A 21322-nucleotide genomic window follows, 5' to 3' on the forward strand; every position below is an offset into this window, starting at 1 on the left:
GAGGCCCAGAGGAGGGGAGTGCGAGTTCGTGCAGGACCCAGGAGGGAAGTGCTTTGTGATGGGCGGGTGCAGCCAGGAAAGCAGCGGCTTCCTGGGGCTCTGGGCTAGGGTTCCATCCTCTGTGCCAGAGCTGCCTCTGGAGCCACCCTAAAGAATGGCTGTGGCTGTGAGGTGGTCTAAGTGAGTCTGATAGTGGGAAGACAGCCATTCCCTTCTGAGACACTAGGAAAACTGCCCTTGGAATCTGACACATGCCCCTGTGCTCAGGAAGAAGAAACAACTCTTGCTTTTGTGTTTAAGAGCATCTCCCTGCTGACTTGAGCATTCTTCACTGCATCTGCACAAAGGCCAAGAAAGCCCCTGCAGGTGTGCTAGCCTGGGGAGTCAGGCACTGGGTTGGGCTCAGCCTTGCCTGCTGCAGGCAGCTTATCAGCTCGCAGCCAGCACTCGGGACTCTTCATCCATTGCCCTACCCAGGTCTGATTTTAGTAGAAATTTGCTCTTTAAGACAGGGGCATTCTTTTGATTATGCAGAATATCAAACTGCCTTTCGGGCAGCAGATAGGACCTTTTGCTTCTCCTGGCATCGGAAATCCCATCTCTAGAGATTTTTTCCTCTTATGAATAGAGTGAACACAGAAAACTCTTTGCAAGTCTTGTCAGAGGAGAGAGAGTCAGAGGCTGATGTCAGAGAATGGCTGTGACTGGGAAGAGCTGTGAGGGTGGGGAGGAGAGGCACTGGGTGCCCAGGACTCACTGTGCCCATCAAATGCTCCTACGGGTGACACACATCAACCACTGCTCAGAACGATCCAAGAGCTGCTGGAACTCACATCGTCAGCATGGCAGCACCAATGAGTGAGGGCTTCCTGATCTCCTCACTGTGGCCTGGGCCTCAGGCTGTGAGTATTTCTGATGATTTCAGTGGGCTCCTCCTTATCGCCCAGCATGAGAACTGGCTGTGAACTGGAAGGCACCCTGAGTAAGACAGGCGCACACTTCCTGCACAAGCGGGCCAGCTCTCGAATCCTGTAACATGGCTCAGGGTGCCCTGAGAAGTGGGCACGGTGGGGGTACTGAGGAGCCTGGCCCTGTTTCTGCTGCCCCTGCGAGTCTCTGGGCAGCCATAGAGGGGTTGTGTTGGGCTTCCCGTGTGCCCAGAGCCAGCCTGCACAATGACCAGGGCACAATTACAGATAATTCTGCCCCTTTCCAACCAATTTGGATGTTCCATTATGAGTCTTTAGATTTGGACCAGGCTACACCAAGTATCATTTTGTTTTCCTGAGCTAGCTTAATGGTTTTTTTTTTTTTTTTTTAATTAGGAACTGAATTTATAGCTCTTTTCACTCTGAAATGATTGCACATTCAGCTGAGCTGGAAGAGAGACTTCTGGTTCTTTTTTTTTTTTTTTTTTTTGAGGCAGGATCTCACTCTGTTGCCCAGGTTGGAGTGCAGCAGTGCGATTATAGTGGCTCACTGCAGCCCTGATCACCCTGGACTCAAATGATCCTCCTACCTCAGCCTCCCGAGTAGCTGGAACAATGGGTGTGCACCATTACACCTGGCTAATTTTTCTTATTTTTTGTAGAGGTGGGGTTTTGCCATGTTACCAGGCTGGTCTTAAACTCCTGGGCTCAAGCTGTCCTCCTGCCTCAGCCTCCCAACATGCTGGGATTATAGCGGGGAGCCACTGTGCCTGACCACTTCTAGTTCTTACTTGTTTCGTTTTGCAGAGGAGCTCTGTGCTGCCATGGCCAAAGCACAGGCTTTGGAGGCCTGGAGTCCTGGGGTTCTAATTCTCAGCTCTTAACTGTGCAAGGGATGCAAGCTTTCAAAGTCTGAGTTTCTTCCTTTCTAGAAAGGGAAGCACCGCCCTTACTCCACGTTGCTGGAAGGATGCTGTGAAGTGGCAGCGTGGGGGCATGGTGCTGTTCTCTATCATCTGTTGCCTGCCTCAGCTAACGCCTGTCTATGTGAGGAGTGATAGGAGTGAGCCCAGGTTGAGGTGGGCCTGCCACACCCTGCACCGGGTGAGCAGCCAGCCCTCCAACTCTGGGCTGTGTGCCCTGGGCTGTGTGCTGCATTCACACATCACACCACTGTGGTCATGCTCCCAGCTACCAACGCCACAGTCACAAAATCAACCGAGGACGCAAGTCCTCTCCTCTTTTCAATATACAGAAGAAGAAAACAAGCTTTGAAAAACTACAAAACCTGACATGGTTTGAAGCTTGGCTGTGCCATTCCTGTGAGACCTGGGGAATGCCCTCAATCCCTCAGTTTTGTTTCCCTCACCTGTGGAATGGGGATAACAATAGAGGCTGGCCCATGAGATGCCCGGTGGGAAGAAACCAATGCCCAGCGGCACTCCCAACCAGCAGGCCCTGAGGATTCTGGCCGGGTCCTTGTCACAACAGGGATGGTGCAGTGAGAATTCGATGTCACTGTCTTTTTCTATCTGAGTGCTGGAACTCCACAAACAGGCATGGCCTATAATAGACGGTCACTTTGGAGGTGCCTTGCTCCATGTCCCTCTCCCTGCTCCTCAGGGAGGGCTACCGGGCTCTGTGAGGCAGGAATCTCATTTGCTTACTCTTCTTTCTTGGTTCCTGGTTCTTGACGCAGGTACATCGCAGGAGCTAAATACTTGTTGAAAAAATGAATACAGAGGCATAATGCATTCTTGTGACCTTTCTGGATCATCTCCTCCTTGGAGGGTTGAAAGAGCATCGGCTCCAGATGTGGCCTTGGGTTTAAATCACATGGGCTCCCTGGCCATCCTTGATGGCTCAGAAGTGGCCACTGACCCCTTGGGCCTGGTGTCCTCAGGTGTGAGTGTAGGATTCATGACCACACCTGTCTCACAAGGTGGTTCTGACCATCCAGGGAAGAAGTGGAGGATGCATTTCAGTAAACTTCCTTTCTTATAAAGACACCCATTGGGAATCTAACAAGCATTTTGCACTTTTCTTATTCATTTTATTATGATTTTAATACCTTTTCCAAAGAGAGGAATTCTTGTTTTTCATTGGCCGCATCTGTGTAAACATATGTGTTTGACATAAATGCACTAAAATTAAAGATAAATCCAGTTTCTAAAAACTTACAAAAACTAAATTATGCCAGTTCCCAATCTGCCTTTCTATTTCAGTCTTCAGAAGCCGATACTTTGGCTCAGTAAAGCCAAGATTGTGTGTTCACTAAGGTGTCTTTAGGGCGGCTATCTCACAGAGCCCGAGGTTCCCCTGCACTGCTGCTGGCTGGCTTCTCTCTCTTGATTTTTTTTCTTTGCCACTTATTTGCTAGACTAATTCTAATTGCACCTTGCTTTGAATCTTAGAGACAAAGAATGGGGCCAGGCTCAGTGTCTCACACCTGCAATCCCAGCACTTTGGGAAGCCGAGGCAGTCGGATCACCTGAGGCCAGAAGTTCCAGACCAGCCTGGCCAACATGGTGAAACTCCGTCTCTACTAAAAATACAAAAATTAGCCGGGTGTGGTGGTGGGCACCTGTAGTCCCAGCTACTCAGGAGGTCTGAGGCAGGAGAATTTCTTAAACCTGGGAGGCGGAGGTTTCAATGAGCTGAGATTGCACCACTGCACTCCAGCCTGGGCAACAAAGTGAGACTCTTTCTCAAAAAACAAACAAACAAACTGGATGAGAATCCCTTACCCAATGATAGGTATCAGTCAATGCTTAAGAATTTTCTCAAAAGACAGTTGTCTCCAGGAAGTACCTTCTCTTAATTCCAGGACCCCAAGAATATCGCCCCAGAACACCTGCCATTACTGGGGCTTCCTCTTCCACCTTGTTTGTTAGAAACGGGTTTTTTCCATCCTACTTCATGGCAAAGCGGATATCACCAGTGCTGAGAAGGAATGCTCCAAGCTGCATGGGGCAGTTTTGAAGGCAGTCATGTCCATCCTCTTATTTTCTCTATCTACAAACTGAAGCTGATGGCCTCTGGTACACAGCTCTGAGGCCAAGGCTAACAAAAAAGTTTGTGAAAAAATATTCCAACCTTGCTGCTTGTGGAAGCAAGGAGTGTATACGTAGGAAGCAGGTTCCCCATGGCGTTCCTCAATGGGACTTTCCCTGGGAGCCTCGACCAGGAGGTCAGGGCGCCCTAGTCAGTGGGAGGTCTGCCAAGCCACCCGGCCTGCCCGCAACAGGGCTCTGACGGCCGGGCCGCGGATTTGACCTGTTTTGCTCCGTCAGTTACACTGCCTGCCTCATCGCCAGTAAGGCCCCCTGCCACCATCACGGCCTGATGGTGGCGAGGGGCTTCAGAGAGCAACTGTGCGCCTTATGCATACCTGTGCAGAAGGAAGGACTTTAGCCCACTGCAGCGCCACACCGGGGACGGCCACCCCGGCCTTCCCTTCAATCCCATCAGGGCTCCTCCACCCGCCCTTCCCCTGCCTTGCGTCCGGGAGCACGTCCCCAGCCCTGCCTTTCCCGGCCGCGGGTCAGGTCTGCGGACAATACACGTCCTGTCCCCCTCCCCTTCACGCACTGCTCTGCCTTCCCCTGCCCGGGTGTAGCCCCTCTCCTCCTCCCGCTCTACTACTCAGAGTCCCAGGACAGGTCTGCCACTCCCACCTCTCCCTGCCTGAGTCCCGGGGCGCGTCCCCGGCACACCATCCCCTCTCTTGGGTCGGAGTCTCCGGGTGACTCCCCGCAGCACCCCCTGACCCCGCTCCCACCGGCCTCCCCTGCACCGGCCCCGGTCCCGCGGTGCGCCTTCCCGAAGTCCCTTCCTCCCACTGTCCTGGGTCCCAGAGCATATCCGCCGGCGGCCCCCACCTCCCACTGCCCGGAGTCCCGGTTCCCGCGCGTCCCCGTTCCTTCCCCGCCTTCACCTGCGGCCCGCCGCCCGCCAGCCCCGTTGACCGCCGCCCCCGCGCTTCGCTGGCGCCAGCCTCTCGATGGGTCTTGCACTTTGATTATTTGTGTTAACAGCTAATTTAGCACCGCGGCCACGTGTGCCAAAGTTGCCTCCACTTCCTCCCGGCTCCCAACAAATGGCACTTTTATGAGATCCTTTCAAAGCGGCTCCCAGGCTGTCTCCTGCCTCCTGGCCCTTGCCTCTAGGTGCAGACTCCATTTCTCTGCCCTCCGCCCTCCACCCGGTCGCCCCCTCTGCACAGGCCCTATCGCAGCTGCGATCTTTCCTGCCTTTGCAGGAAAGGAGCTATTTCTGGCAACTCGGTCCCTCCACCCACGGCACTCAGCCTGATCTAATGGAGATTTACTGAGCAGGTCCCTGCACTCCCGGCAGCACTCTCCTGCGTGCAGCGGCCTTGTGCGCCCTGGATCAGAAAATCTCAGTCTGGGGTCCTGGCAGATGGCTGACTTCCATGGCACCCTTGGCAGGCTTTATTATGATTATTTTGCAGAATACTTCTGATCCCTTTCACCTCCTCTGTTAACATCCCACTCACCTCCCAGGTCTGACTTTCCTCAGCCTCTTCCCTCGCAGAGTTCTGTGCTAACACTGCCTGGGTGTCTCCAAGCCTGTGTTTTCGTCTAAATCCCTTCATACCCAGGGCTTCTTCCTAGCTGAGATGAGGTATTCTGCACCTCGGATAACTAGATGGCTTCTCCAAAGAATTCCAAAGAGGAGGTCTTTGACATTCATCTGAGTTTTCTAAACTCAGGCTCTTTTTCTCTTTCAGATAACTTGATTTCCCCTCTGCTTAGCTTTCTAATATGAGTGATATTCCAGAATACTAATACTCTGTAGTCTTTTGCTTATGAAGAGAACTCTAGTCATGTTTGCAATAAACGCCCCTATGCTCTTGGAGCTAGCGTGGGGAGGGACTTTGCAAGCCCAACACTGCTTGGGAGGGCTCAGGAAGGGCTTCCTAAGTGCTCAAGCAGAGGGCTCTGGTGCTAGCTGGTAAGAACACAGTGGACAGCTGGTCTTTTCTGGCCTAAAGGGTCACAGTGAGCCTGAGCCGATTTTAGCATAAGCTGGGGGCTCCAATCTGCTTCACTATCAGCTCAGAGCGTCTCAGCCCTGGATGAGGCCCAAATCCCTACACATTTGGAACCTCATCTCCTTCTTGCATGGCTGGAGGTTGGGCCCCTCCCATTATCAGGGAAGCTCTGCCTGCACTGTGACAGCGCCTCAGTGGTGGACTGTGTTCTGTGTTGGGCCTGGCCGTGCACAGAACCCAGCTGACACGCTTTCTCTCTATTCCACCGGTACACTCAAATGGAATGCCTCACCATAGGATTCATACACAGTCATCTACCCTTTGGCAAAAAGTCCTCATTCCCTCAAAATGAATGTGTTTTGGCTGACCCCAACCCTTGAAGAGAGACAGGGGAATGTGTTTGTGTATGGAAATGTACATGTGTGATATCTGACTAGGGATAATGAACGTGATCTTCAGTATCCACAATTCTAAAACTACTTCTGTGAAGGTCACAGTGACCTCCAATCTGCCAAATTCAGTGTCCAAGTCCTCATCGTCTCTGTAAGTTCTCTGGACTATTGGACACAGTTGCTCAGTTGGGCTCTCTCTGAAACTCTTTGACCTCAGCAGTTGTGAAGCCCCTCCTTTCCCCACCCACACCTCCCAGCTGTGGAGGGGTGCAGGCCTGCACTCCCACAACTGCCTTTTGTGCAGATGACTCAAAGCTAAACTTTCAGCGCTAAGCACCAGGCTCGTATTTCTAACTAAATCAGACATTTATGAGGGCTTGAAATGTCATCTTAAGGCAACATGTTCACTTATTTGTTTGTTCAAAAAGCGTTGAGTGCCTAGAAGTCTGTGTTCTTGGTGATGGGGATACAGCAGCGAAAAAAGCAGAACGGTGAAGTTCCTGGTCTGATAGGGCCAGAGTCCTCTGGAGGCAGGGTTCCAGCTGACCCCCAGCAAACCAGGCTTCTTGCTGCCTGGGAGCAAACGCTTGCAGTCACCTTAATTTCCCTTTTATTTTTATTTCTCATGTCTGATCGAGGCCTATTGGTACTTCCTGTACAGTTTCTTTCCAGTCCATCTTCGCTTCTCATTCTCCTTCAACATGCACTGCTGCAATCAGGCTTCTGAATTCCTAGCTCTAGTTCCTTCAGACCTTCCCTCTCCCCCACAACTTTCATCCATTTTCCCCTGGCTATGAGATTACTTTTCAAAAAGTAAAGCTCTGATCTGTTCATTTATTCATTGTGCACACATGGGTGGGAACATCCTATGTGCAGGGCAGTGGGCTAAGCGCTGAAGTGACAGAGAAGCAAAGAGACCCTGACAGACATCCCAGTCTACTTGACAGGAACTGCACCAAAAGCAAAATAAAATAAAATACAGTAGGTAAAATAAAAGTAAAATACAGTAAGAGCTCTGCTAAGATAGAAATAGGATTCCCTGCCATGTATGAGGTTAAACATTCTTTAAAACCTGATACCCAAGGCTCCCCACCACCTGGGCCCAACTTAGCTTGCTAGCAGGTCTTCCTTTACCCGGCTTCCTGTCCACCAGCCACGCCACCTCTTCCCGAGCATGCCCCACCTTTCCTGCCATTCTCTTATTGCCTCTGCCCTTCTCTTTGTCTATAATGCCCTCCCCTTACCCTTGCTACCAATTAAAATCCTACGTATCCTCTGAAAGCAAGCTTATGTTCCATGTTTTCCAAGCAACTTTTACTCAGCTTTCCCCAACTGAAAATCTTATCTCTTTCCCAAACTCTTGTAGCATTTCATTTGGATCTCTTCCATGATACAGCTAGAGACTAATATTAAAGTTATGTGCATTCTGTGCTACACGATAAGGTCCCTAAGTGCAGAGCCTTTCTTCTTTATCTTGTTATTCTCTGCTGTGACTACATAGCACATCAGCCCGCAGAAGCAAGCAGTGAATGCTTTCAAGCGAATGGCTAAATGAGGGGCTCATGGAGGAAGTCAGCTTTGTTGAGACCTTATCAGGGAGAGTTATATCCAGGGTTGTTGATGTGATGGCAAAGGACCTTTTTTCAAAAGAGAGAGAGATTATAAAGGTATAACCTAGGGGGTCCCCAACTCCCAGGCCATAGATCAGTTCATGGCTTGTTAGGAATCTGGCCGCACAGCAGGAGGTGAGCAGCTGGCCAGTGAGCCTCACCACTTGAGCTCTGCCTCCTGTCAGATCAGCAGCGGCATTAGATTCTTATAAGAGCGCGAACCCTATTGTGAACTGTGCACGCGAGGGATCTAGGTTGCACACTTCTTATGAGAATGATGATCTGAGGTGGAACAGTTTCATCGTGAAACCATCCCACCCACTGTCTGTGGAAAAATTATCAAATTGTTTTCCATGAAAATGGTCCCTGGTGCCAAAAAGGTTGGGGACTGTCGGTATAATCCGCTGAGAAAGGAGACAGCAACATTATGGTCAGTATCGAGGGCCCCTGAGTTGGAGAGGCTGGGATCTTCAGCTGAGTGTAAGATTTCAAATATGATTGTATCTGGGACACCCAGAAAGAAAAATAGTTTATTTGAGGTGAGTTTATTTGAGAAATGGTTTCACCCGTGTGTCACAGCGAAACTGGAATGAGCTAGCCCACAAGCACCGTAACCCCAGGGACTAAAGGGAAGTAATTACTAGAAGCTTCTAGAAGTTAGCTTGATTCTTTTAACCAGTTCATCGAATAATGCAACTTCTTCTTTTACAATCTCTGCTGTATGTGATTTGTACCCTGAATTTTCCTCATGTTAGTGGAGAGAGAATTAGGTGGTGAAAGGTGGGAACCCAGGGGTGCAGTGTTTGGTGGAAGAGTCGTGTAGCCTGACTTTTCAAAGGGTGCAGATCACGGCTCCTGCAGCAGCAGAGCTGGCCTCACACTGTGGATGAGGAAAGCAAGTCCTCAGCAGCTCGGCAGCGGAACAGCTAGTTCTCATTGCTCATTATACGAAACGAGGAGCATCAGTTGCCAGGTGGACCTTTCAGGATGCTCTGGTTGGAAGTAGCTGGAAGCCTACCTCCCACTGGCTTAAGTGGTAAAGGTAGGTGTTAATCTCTGAAACTCCAAAGGAAAGGCAGGCTCCAGGATGGTGGCAGCCTCTACAGGCAGCAGACCCAGGGACAGCAGCCAGTGGAGCCTGGTCTACTGCCTGGTCCAGGCCCATCCTTGGACTGGTCACAGTCCTTAGGGGATGTTGAAGCCAATGGCTGCAGGCAGAGTTCCAGAACCATTACTGACAAGAGAGACAAAGATGCCACACTTGACTTAGACAAATAGGGCTCACTCTTGGATTTCCTCAAGGTATGAGGGCTGCCTGGGGGGCTCCTAGGAGGAAGGAGGAGGGATTCCTGGGAGGCCCCAGAGAATGGCCTGGAAAGTGGAATGTGGTTCCTCATGGGTCCTCAACCAGCTCACACTTGGGAGTCACAGGCATTCAACAATTTACCGAGTAAGTTGGTCAAGTTTTAGGAACTTTAAATACAGGTATTTTACTTTCTAAGCACCGCCTATGGATTTTTAGGCTGTCCTCATGGCCTGGGTGGGCCTGGCTGGTCATTTCTGCTGCCCACCCCCTCCATTTCCTGCCCCTGGCCTCAGTACCTGCTTGCTCAGTCGGGATATTCTGTTTGCCTTTCTCTTTTTCCCTCAGCCTTTTCTCTTGCACAGACACACGTACCTGGCACACGAAAGTAGCATTTAGTTCTGAGTTGAAGCAGATAGAAAAATTGGAGAGGTGCATGAAAACCTTTTCCATTCTGATTTTTTTTTAGTACCAGCTGCCCTTTCCTGAGTAACCATTGATGCTGGACACCATACATAACATCATCCAGCAGCTGGCAATAGCCCCACCAAGGGCCCATTGAGTGACCGGCCTAAAATCCTGTGGCTCGTAAGCTGTCAGGGTTCTGACTTCAAACCTCATGCTTTTATCTTTTATAACCCTCTGCCAAAGTCTGTCTCATCAAAGGAAATTTAATATCACATAGCTTGTCATCAGCAGCATAGGTGGCTGAATAAAGAAGGTCAGTGTTCATAATCTATCCAAGAGGCCATGGTGTTTCCTCATTGAGCCACATCATACATTTACTGCAGTTTCTCCTGGAACAGTGCACTCTGTACAGTGGGAAGATTTGGCTACATTCCTCACTGGCACAGACTTGGATAGACCAGGGGTCAACTGTCCCTCTAACACATTTCTATACATGGTTAGACATATGATAACCTGGTTACATGCCAGCTTCTCCAGGACGGGGCACCCTGTGTCCTGATGCTACCATCATGGAGGGCTCATAGTGGGAAGGCCTTCATGTCTAATGAGTAAAGCAGGAAAGAGACAGACAAGGACTGCCTGGGGCAGTGGCTATACCTTTTCAGGGCCTGTGATTTATAACCAAGACTGTACGCATGCTGACGCTGCATACGCTGTGCATGGACACTGCCCGGCAGAGAGCTTTGCCTTTGAAAAGATGGCATGTCCGGGTATGTGAGGAAGGATCTAGTGTCTGTGACTGGTCATGAAGGTGTATCCCAGGGAAAGCTTTCACTCCACTTCCTGACTTTGGTAACAATAAGTAACTTAGTTTTATTCACCAAGAAGCATCGAGATTGAGCTCTGTTCTTCATGTTCTCCCAGATTCTATGAAGTACTCTGTATCTTTTCAGTAACTTGCTATTTACTTTATATTGGCCACAGTAGATTTTGGTTATTTGCAATCAAAGAGAATGAATACCGTGATGAAATGATAGGTAGATGATGGTTCAGAAAGCACAGAAACATGATGTTGCACCACTTGGTTGTCATAAACAACACCCACTTGACATCCTAGCCTGTGTCTCTATGAAGAAGTCACCTGGGAGATCTGGCCTAGCAAGCCATTTCAGGCATACATTGTTTAAATCATTCACCCTGAGAGAAAGGCCCAGTGGAAACAGCTTGCAATAACACATCCAGAATGACCTATTGGGCCATTTCTTACTTCCTTACCAGGATTTGTGCCTTCAGGAACCATCTGGCTCTATGAAACCTGCTTGCTTACCTGCTGTAAACTACCTCAGAGCCTGAACTACCTGAGTAAAGTTGTATTTATGAATACAGGCAAAGAAAGTAAAAGGTAATAGTTCTTGAATGAGGGTCAGGGATGGGATTCATAAAAAATGCGTTTGTGTCTCAAGAGCATATCTGCAGATATTGGAATTCCCTTCCTCCTCTATTCCTTCCTTCCTTCCTTCCTTCCTTCCTTCCTTCCTTCCTTCCTTCCTTCCTTCCTTCCTTCCTTCCTTTCTTTCTTTCTTTCTTTCTTTCTTTCTTTCTTTCTTTCTTTCTTTCTTTCTTTCTTTCTTTCTTTCTTTCTTTCTTTTTCCGAGATGAAGTCTAACTCTGTCACCCAGGCTGAAGTGCAGTGGTGCGATTTTGGCTCACTGCAAGCTTTGCCTCCCTGGTTCAAGTGATTCTCCTGCCTCAGCCTCCCGAGTAGCTGGGACTACAGGCACGCCTCACCACACCCGGATAATTTTTGTATTTTTAGTGGAGATGGGGTTTCACCATATTGGCCAGGCTGGTCTCAAACTCCTGACCTCAGGTGATTCACCCGCCTCGACCTCCCAAAGTGCCAGGATTACAGGCATGAGCCACTGCACCTGGCCTTTTCTTTACATTAGGACAACCAGAGGGTTTATGCAAAGACCTTAGGTCACCAAGCTGGCCAAGGGAAGACCTCCAGGCATGGTGGCTCTGCTTATAAAGTGGGACAGGGTTTTTTCAGAGCTGTCAGGGTCTTTAGAGATTGTGCAGCACCCACTCTGTACCCAGTAGGTGGAGACCCTGAAGCCCAGAAAGATGAGGCAGTCCCCGTGGCTGGCTCCCTCTGCCCTCCAGGTCTGTAGCAGCACCTCCTGCTGTGTTGGCCTCATGGTGGTCATGGCCCAGAGGTGTATCCTTGTGATAGGGCACTCTGCTCAATGTCACTGAGCAAGTAGATAGACATACATGACACACCCTGAAATACAGAGAGTTGAGAAAAGGCCGTGTTGGTCAAAAAGAAAGGTGCACCTACTGATGGCTGTCTCTCCTGTTCCCATGACATTAGCTAGACCCTACCAGGCACAACTCCTGGAGGCACCTGTCATCAATCTGCCCGGAAATTTAAAAAAAATGGTCTGAGGCTTTGGTCAGTTCAGAGTATATCATTGCACTTATCTGAACACAAACAGACTGAAGGAAGTCATAGAGAAAGAAATGTAACTTGAGTGTGCACTGAACTGGATTTATAGGTGTGAGGTTAGAAGTAGAATTGTAAGAAGTTTGGTGGTTAGAGTTAATGGAATGTTTCACTGAGCTGATTTCCCCCCTGTAGTTGCAGGCTTTGCATTGCTGGATATCATTTTACACCTTCTTGGTTTGAATGAAAGTTTCTTCTAATTTTGTCTACATTCAAATGCCAGAGTTGAGTTTCTGGTGAGGAAATGATGGTTGAGATTGGTAGTCATTGATGAAGCTGTCGTTAGAAAGGAAAACCAAGCCCAGAGCCACTCCAGCAAGACCTGTCTTTTATGGATTTATTTATTATTTTTTAAATTTATTCTAAAAAAAAGGGATCTATGTGCAGAACATGCAGGTTTATTACATAGGTGTATGTGTGCCATGGTGGTTTGCTGCACCTATTACCCATCCTCTAAGTTCCCTTCCTTCCCCCCTGACCCCTCAATAGGCCCTGGTGTGTGTTGTTCCCCTCCCTGTGTCCATGTATTCTCAATGTTCAACTCCCACTTATGAGTGATAAAATGTGGTGATTTGTTTTCTGTTCCTGTGTTAGTTTGCTGAGGATGATGGCTTCCAGTTCCATTCATGTCCCTGCAAAGGACATGATCTCATCAGTTTTCATGGCTTCATAGTATTCCATGGTGTATATGTACTACATTTTCTTTATCAGTTTATCATTGATGAGCATTTGGGTTGGTTTCATGCCTTTGCTATTGTAAATAGTGCTGCAATAAACATACATGTGCATGTGTCTTTATAATAGAATGATTTCTATTCCTTTGGGTATATACCCAGTAATGGGGTTGCTGAGTCAAATGGTTCTAGATCCTTGAGGAATCACTGTACTGTCTTCCACGATGGTTGAACTAATTTACACTCCCACCAGCAGTGTAAAAGTGTTCCTATTTCTCTACAACCTCGCCAGCATCTTTTGTTTCCTGACTTTTTAATAGTTGCCATTCTGACTGATGTTAGATGGTATCTCATTGTGGTTTTGATTTGCATTTCTCTGAGGATCAGTGATCAGTGCTTTTTTCCCACGTTTGTTGACCATGTAAATGTCTTCTTGTGAGAGGTGTCTGTTCATATCCTTTGTCCACTTTTTGATGGTTTTTTTTTTTCTTGTAAATATGTTTAAGTTCCTTGTAAATTCTGGATATTAGACTTTTGTCAGATGTATAGATTGCAAAAATTTTCTCCCATTCTGTAGGTTGCCTGTTCACTCTGATGATAGTTTCTTTTGCTGTGCAGAAACTCTTTAGTTTAATTAGATCCCATTTGTCAATTTTGGCTTTTGTTGCAATTGCTTTTGGCATTTTTGTCATGAAATCTTTGCCCATGCCTATGTCCTGAATGGTATTGCCTAGGTTTTCTTCAAGGATTTTTATGGTTTTGGGTTTTACATTTAAGTCTTTAACCCATCTTGAATTAATTTTTGTATAAGATGTAAGGAAGCGGTCCAGTTTCAGTTTTCTGACTATGGCTAGCCGGTTTTCCCAGCATCATTTATTAAACAGGAGATCCTTTCCCCATTGCTTGCTTTTGTCAGATCAGATGGTTGTAGATGTGTGGTGTTATTTCCGAAGACCTATCTTATTGTATATTGATACGAAGGCAAAAATACAGCGTGTGCTACAGCTGTGGTTAAAAAAGAGGAAAACCAGTCACTCCTCTGGGTGTTCCCAAATCGTCATGCTCACAGGCCTCAGTGAGATGTATCCTTCTTCCCCAGTGTCTCTGCTGTGACTCCCGGCCCTGCCTTTGTGGGTACCCGGCTGCTCCCAGGAAAAGCTGGGTGAGTCCTTCTGTCTGCATTCACACCTGGGACCACTTCCTATGCCCTGCCCTGGCTGTAGGTCTTATTTCCTAGTGAGTCGCTGTTGCAAGGAAATGTTCAGAGGATTTTTATGTGCTACTATTTGTGTTTTTACCTGGTTTGTGAAATGATATTGCTTAAATCATTTCTATATTAGCTTCAAACACTGTTAGAATCACAATCCATGAGGAGTTGTGTCTGATCTGGTTGCAGTATATAAAGAATTAGTAAAAAGTCCATTCCCAGATACTATGTTGAGTTCCACAGAAAAGGGCTTCCTCACACAGATCTGCATGAGGTGTTATGTTCCTATCAAGAGATTTTAGATGCTTTGACTTCTAAAAGAATAGCAGGCTTTTTTTTTTTTAACCTCTCTGGGGGAATTTTCTCATCTTTTCTACTCCCTGCTTAGGTTAAAAACCACTATGAAGAGTTCTGAAGTTTATAAAGCTTTTGACTCTTAAAATCTGCTAGTCTTGATGTCAAAAGTGCTAAATGGTATGCAATGAAACTGCTGGCTGTGCCTGGTGTTGCAGCCAGGCATTTTATTGTTCATTCAAGGAGACAGCTGTGCGGTCTGAGGTCAGCGAGGGAAGATGGGCTGGGTCCGTGAGGGTGCTGCGGGCTGCTGGCTTCTGAACATGCTTGGCCATGATCTAGGGTGCAGCATTCTCAGAGGGAATGGAGCCTACAGGGTCACATTTAAATACCACAATGGAATTGAAGCCTTTCCTTTAGGCTATTTGATTTGTATGTAATAAAAGCTATATTGCTTCTTGTTAAACCTGCATGAAAACAAGTTAAATTTCCCAGAAAACCTCATAAGAGATGGACATAGTGAAAAGACCTTGGAGATGGATGAGCAGATGTGAGCACATGGCATACTCACGCTCCTGTTGGGACCCTGAGGGCTCCTCTCATGGGCACCCCACTTCCAGTGTGGATACTGGATCTTCCTCCTGCCACCTGAGAAGCCTACACGGTCACATGTAAATCACCGGACAATTTCCCTTGGGTGCCTTGAGATTTCCCTACTGTGGATAAAGTATTCTTCTGTTTCTTGGGTGGGAGGAGCTCCAGTCACTCTCTGGGGCAGCCAGGCTGCTGGTGCAGCTGTCCCCAGTGCTTCCTGCCCACTGCAGATGTTAGGTGAATCAAGAGAATTAAAACCTGAATTACATGATGCTTGTTCTCAGCTCAGACCAGGACTTTTATTCAGGTTTCATTTACTGAGACACCTCTTGTGCCCCAGACATTGCCCTAGTGCAGCTACATTCCATCCTCAGTAAGCTCGGCAAGGTAGATGCGGTTATCTCCACTATACAGGCAACACAAAGGAGGCAGAGAGGCTAGGCAGGCTGACCATGTGTCTCGCCTAAGAAGTTGTGAAGACAAGAACTTAAATGCCAGTCTCCTCAGCTAAACTTTATACTCTTCCTCCCAAAGGGCACTGCCTCTCACAGACGGTGGAGGAGGGTGCAGAAGGGGCTCATGTGGCCAAATGGCCATGGCCATAGGAGGTCTGTGTGTTCCCAAACCTCCACACCAATCCTGTCCCCCATTATTTAAAGTGATGATCATGATACCAACATTCTTAGTGGGCAGTAGTGCAAAGTCAGAGAAATAAGAAATAAGATGACTAATGTGAGAAAAGCCGGGGTGGTGTCTGGACAGGGGATGAGTCATTTGTGCTCCGCATCAGGTGGCTTGGAAACCATCACCCGCACACACTGCTGCTTCTTTGTGTTGGTGTGTACAGCTGGCGTCTGAAGCCTTCCTGCAGGTAATCCTCCTGCAGCGGCTGCCCACCTGGCCCTGCTGTGCACCCTGAAGCTTGGAGTCTAGCCTCACACAGCCCGAGACTCCCAGGATGCTTCATCCCGCATCTGCTGGAGAACCTGTTGCAGCCACAGAAATCTGAATCACTTGAGAAGCTTGTGTGACGGGTCTGGTTGCCTCACAGCTGCCTTTTTCCATGCTTCTCTCATCTGGGATGGATCAGCCCTTGAGTCTTCTCATGGCAAAGGTGAATGAAGCCTGGTTTTTCTCAGTTATCATCCTCTGGCTTTATCATCCCCAAGGAAATGATGTAGGAAGGAGTGAGTACTTAACGATAAGAAAACTCACCATATTATGATAGAGAAAAGCCCAGACCACTTTTCAAAGTTGAATTTGCTACAGAAAAGGCATAGAAGGAAGAATAAATAAGGTACACACAAACCTTGCCTGCTTTGCCCCGGAACTACAGGCCCTGGTGGGGGCTGCTCCCTGTCACCAGCAAAGTTGCTGAGAGAGCACACGCCAGCCACGGTGGTGAAGTCATACAAATGCTATGCCCCCACAGGCCACAGGAATTGTGGAAAGATTTGTGTAAATATCTCATGCATTCTTGTGATCTAAGCTTTATGGAAATAAAAACCACAATCAAAAGGCCAGTGCCACATTTATTCCTCCTCCTTCCTTTTCTCCTCTAGAATAAATTCATAGAACATTTTATGGAGCAGCCAAGAAAATACATTATTTCAATTTTATTACCAGGAAGACATAAACCTAAGTGTTCAGCAAGACTAACCTAAACAGGGTCCACTTGGGAAGAAGATGAGCAGATGCTGCTGGGCATCCCCTTAGTTATGAAGACAAGAGTGGCTCCCACAGAGGCCACCCCACAGTCCCTGTGTCCAGATGGGATTGGTAGCTACTAGTACTCAGAGAACTTCCAGCTTCCTTTCCTCTTCTCTCCTTTCTTAATTTTGTGGTGGATATTGGAGTTGGGATGTCTCACATACTCAGACCACCGCTTGGATGTTCAACTTGCTGAAGCTTCCCTGGCACCAAGTTTAAAGAAACCACTGAGGAGCACATGGTTTCCCACACAGGCTCCTGGTGGGGCATGCCTTTGCTGGGATTCCAGCAGCAGACCCCCAGGAGTCCTGGCCTGAGAGTGAGGAGGGGCCATCTCTGGAGAGGAGCTGTGGACCCATGCTCACATCCATCCTTCTCACTTACCATAACACAGCAGGGAAGTCAGTATCATGAGAACCCATTTCCATGCTAAGTTTTTAAATGCATGCTAAGTTTTTCCATGCTAAGTTTTTAATGCACCTAAGTTTTTAAATGTATAACATGCTAAAATTTTCATTGAATTCTTGCCCCAATTTTTCTGATTTGTAATGTGAAGCAACAGATTACTTCCTGCTTCTCTCTGCCCTCCCTTTTTCCCACTCACATTCCAGTTATGTGTGTCACCCATATATTGAATGGACTTAGGAAAGTGGAAAGCAGGAAACAATCCAATTTTAATTAATCAATTGATGTTTTCTTCATTGCTCTTGAGGAGCTCTCAGGCAGAAATCATAGTTTTCCTATTTACTTTTAACTATTCAAAGTCAAGCCTGAATTAAATCCTAACTTTGATCTCTCATCTAATTGAAAGTGTCTCCCCTCCCTGACCCCATCTCAGTCCTGATCTAGCCTGGGGACCTGGCACTGGAAAAGAGAACATTTCTTCACCCTTTCCTTCTACGCTGGAGTTAGGGGCTGGGAATGAGGAGAGTAGGGGGCAGGAAGGTCTCATTTGTCTAGCGCAGTTATTATTTGGCATTGTTACCTCTCTAGGGGCTCAGAAGCTGCCTTTTCCTTACCCATTGCAGAAGGAGACACTTGCATGGTCTACCTGACCACTTTGACCAACTCTCAGCTTTTGCTCTAATAGCAGCACTGTGGAATGTTGCTCATGGAGATATGAGCTATTACTTGCCCTGTCGGTAGATGTGCAGCTCCTGCTCTAGACTGTTCTTCTTGCTCTGCCATCAGGGCAGCTTAGGTAACCGATCATGGTTAGACTTTTTTCAACAAGAGGTAGTCACTACTGTCCAATTCCCCAAGACCTCTCTGACAGGCCTTTCATGGTGCCACAGGGCCTGTGAAGTGCCCTCATTTGGCTTGAGGTATGTGTGTCTTGAGGAGCACAAATATCATAGAACCCCTTCCTCCCCATTAAAACAAAAACTCTTCTGAAAAATCCTCTCTCAGCAGGGTAGGTTAGCAAAATGGCATAGGAAGCATAGGCAGCTCCTGCCCCACCACAGAAATGTCAAAAACAAGCAGAAACTGTGAGAACTCTGGAAAACAGTCAAAGGTTTACAGTAACCAAAAGAATGCTGAATCAAGGAAAAAACAACTTTAAAAAAATGGGAGGAAAACTTTGTGGCATTTTTGTTTGCTCTTACCCCACCCTGTTTCCAGCTTGGCAGCAGTTTTGAGGAAGTCAGCTTGCATTTCCAGGGTGGAATTCTGGTCTCTGACTCTAGGATCTTATTTGCAAACTTTTGTATTTGCCTATTCTCACCTGTCTAGGGGCTACCTGAAGGACTGACACAAGATGTTTGTCTCTGTTTTTGTTCACTCAGAAATGATTTAGGGTAGAAAAGCAGTGGCCATTGCCCAAAAGCACTGAATGGCAAACAAATAATCCATAATATCCTGGGCAAAAGATTATAGTTGAGACATGCAATTGAACATTTAAGTTTCCCTGAGAGGGAAAGATAGAGTTTCTTCATGAAATTAAGAGCATTCAGAAGTACCCATGTACACTGGGGAATTTAGAAAGCAATATGTACACCCAGGGCAGGAAACATGCACTGAAAAGACTCAAGTTTTAAAGATTTAAAGGTTTCACTTCTGGCTGATCTGTAGGTTCAGTTCCAGGAGAAAATGAAGGCTAAGGCAGAGTTGTAAACAGATCAGTTAAATGTTGAAAGAGTGACCCAGCACAGTCAGTTTGCAAAGATGAGGAGAGATCTTTTGTTTGTTTTAAATTTTTCAGTTATGGGCATTCAAGGAAATCTCTATCAAAATACTGGATGAAAATAAGCTAAAGAAACAGAGCCTTCATTGACCACACATGACAAGAAATACAGTCTTTGAAACAAGATAGTTTGACAAACTCAGTGCACAAATAGATTACAGATTATTGCAGTCTTCAATCAATAAAGAGCAAACCCCAAAGGAGAAGAATAATTTGACTTCTAGAGTTGCCACATAATTAAATAAAATTTCCAGTTTTTAACCAAAAGGTTGCACATAAACAGCAATAGTTAAATGTGGCCCATTCAAATGAATAAAATAAATGGACAGAAACCATCTCTGAGGAAGTCAAGCCACTGGAGTTATTAGAAAGACATTTAAGTCATCTGTCTTAAATATGGTGAAAGAGCTAAAGGGGACCATAAACAAAGAACTAATGGAAACCAGAACAATGCTGTATGAACAAAATGAGAATATCAATAAAGGCATAGGAATTACAAAAGGGAACTAAATAGAAATTCTGGAGGTGAAAAGGATAATAATTGAAATGAAAAATTTACTGGGTCAGTCCTGGTGGCTCAAGCCTGTAATCCCAGCATGTTGGGAGACCAAGGTGGGCAGATCACCTGAGGTCAGGAGTTCGAGACTAACCTGGCCAATATGGTGAAACCCTGTCTCACTAAAAATACAAAATTAGCCAGGCATGGTGGCATGCAACTACATAGGCAAATATAAAAACCAGTATAGTCCAAGCTACTCGGGAGACTGGGGCAGGAGAATCGCTTGAACCCGGGGGGCAGAGGTTGCAGTGGGCCAAGATCACGCTATTGCACTCTAGCCTGGGCATTGCAATGAGACTCCATCTCAAAAAAAGAAAATTTACTGGAGGATCTCTACAGTATATTTGACCAGACATAAGGACGTCAGCGAACTTGAAGAAGGGACAATTTAGATTGTATAGATTATAAATGGAATAGAAAGAAAAAGAATGAAGAAAAGTGAATAGAACCTAAGGGACTTGTAGAACACCATTAAGCAAACCAACATATGCATTATGGGCATCCAAGAAGAAGAAAAGATCGAGAAACAAGAGGGCAGCAAGAATATTTGAAGAAAGAAGGGCTGGACCTGTCCCAAATTGGATAAAAGATATGAATCTACAAATCCAAGAAGCACAACACATTCCAAATAAGATATATTTGAAGAGATCCACATTAGACATGGTATATAATTGTTGAAAGCCAAAAAAAAAAAAAAAAATCTTGAAAATAGAAGGAGGGAGTGATTTGTCAAATAGAAGAGATCCCCAGTAAGACTACTAGTAGACTTCTAGTTGCTAACCAGAAACCATGAAGGGCAAAAGGCAGGGGGATTACATTTAAAGTCAAATGAAAGAAAAAGACTGTCAACCAAGAATTCTGTATTTGGCAAAATTATCTTTCAAAAATGAGGGAGAGATTAAGACATTCCCAGATAAACAAAAGCTGAGGGAGTTTGCCACCAATAGACCTGTCTTATAGGAAATGCTAAAAGGAGTGAAATGATAAAACAGTAGTCATTGACTTGAAACCATATGAAGAAATAAATATCTCCAGGAAAGGTAACTACATAGGCAAATATAAAAACCAGTATAATTATATTTTAGGTTTTCAATTCCACTTTTAATTCCTTACATGATTTAACAGACAAGTGCATAAAATAATTATAAATATGTACTACTGGGCATACAATGTATACAAATGTAATTTGTGACAGCAACAACGTAAATGGGCAGCAGTTGAGCTGTACATGAGCAGAATTTTTACATGCTATTGAAGTTAAGTTGCTATAAATTAAATTAAAACTAAATTATATTTCATTTAAATGTTAATTATATTTTCTATTGTAACAAAAAAATCTAAAGAATATACATAAAAGAAAATGAGAAGGGGATCAAAATGGTTTACTACAGAAAATTACATATAAAAGAAGATAATAATGGGGGAAATGAGAGACAAAAAAGGCATAGAGAAAACAATAGCAAAATGTCAGGAGCAAGTACTTCCTTATTAGTAAGTCCTTCCTTCTCTACATTCAATTACATAAAAAGTAGATGGATTAAACTTTCCATTTCAAAAGGCAGGTATTGGCAAAATTGATTAAAAAAACTTGCTGTCTATGAGACACTCACTTCAGATCCAAAGATCCAAAGACACAATGAATTGAAAGTGAAAAGATGGAAAAGCTACTCTATGCAAACAGTAACCAAAAGAAAGTAAGGGTAGTATCAGACAAAATAGACTTTCATCCAAAAACAAAGAAGGACATTATATATTGATAAAATAGTCAATTCATCATGAAGTAACAATTATAAACATATATGTATCAGATTAGAGCCCCAAATTACATTGATAGAAATGAAGGGAGAAAGAGACAGTTCACAATAATAGTTGAAGACTTCAATATCCCTCTCTAAGTAATGAATAGAATATCTAGACAGAAGATCAACAAG

This window comes from Macaca fascicularis, chromosome 8, assembly GCF_037993035.2.
Source record: "Macaca fascicularis isolate 582-1 chromosome 8, T2T-MFA8v1.1".
Taxonomy (NCBI): Eukaryota; Metazoa; Chordata; class Mammalia; order Primates; family Cercopithecidae; genus Macaca; species Macaca fascicularis.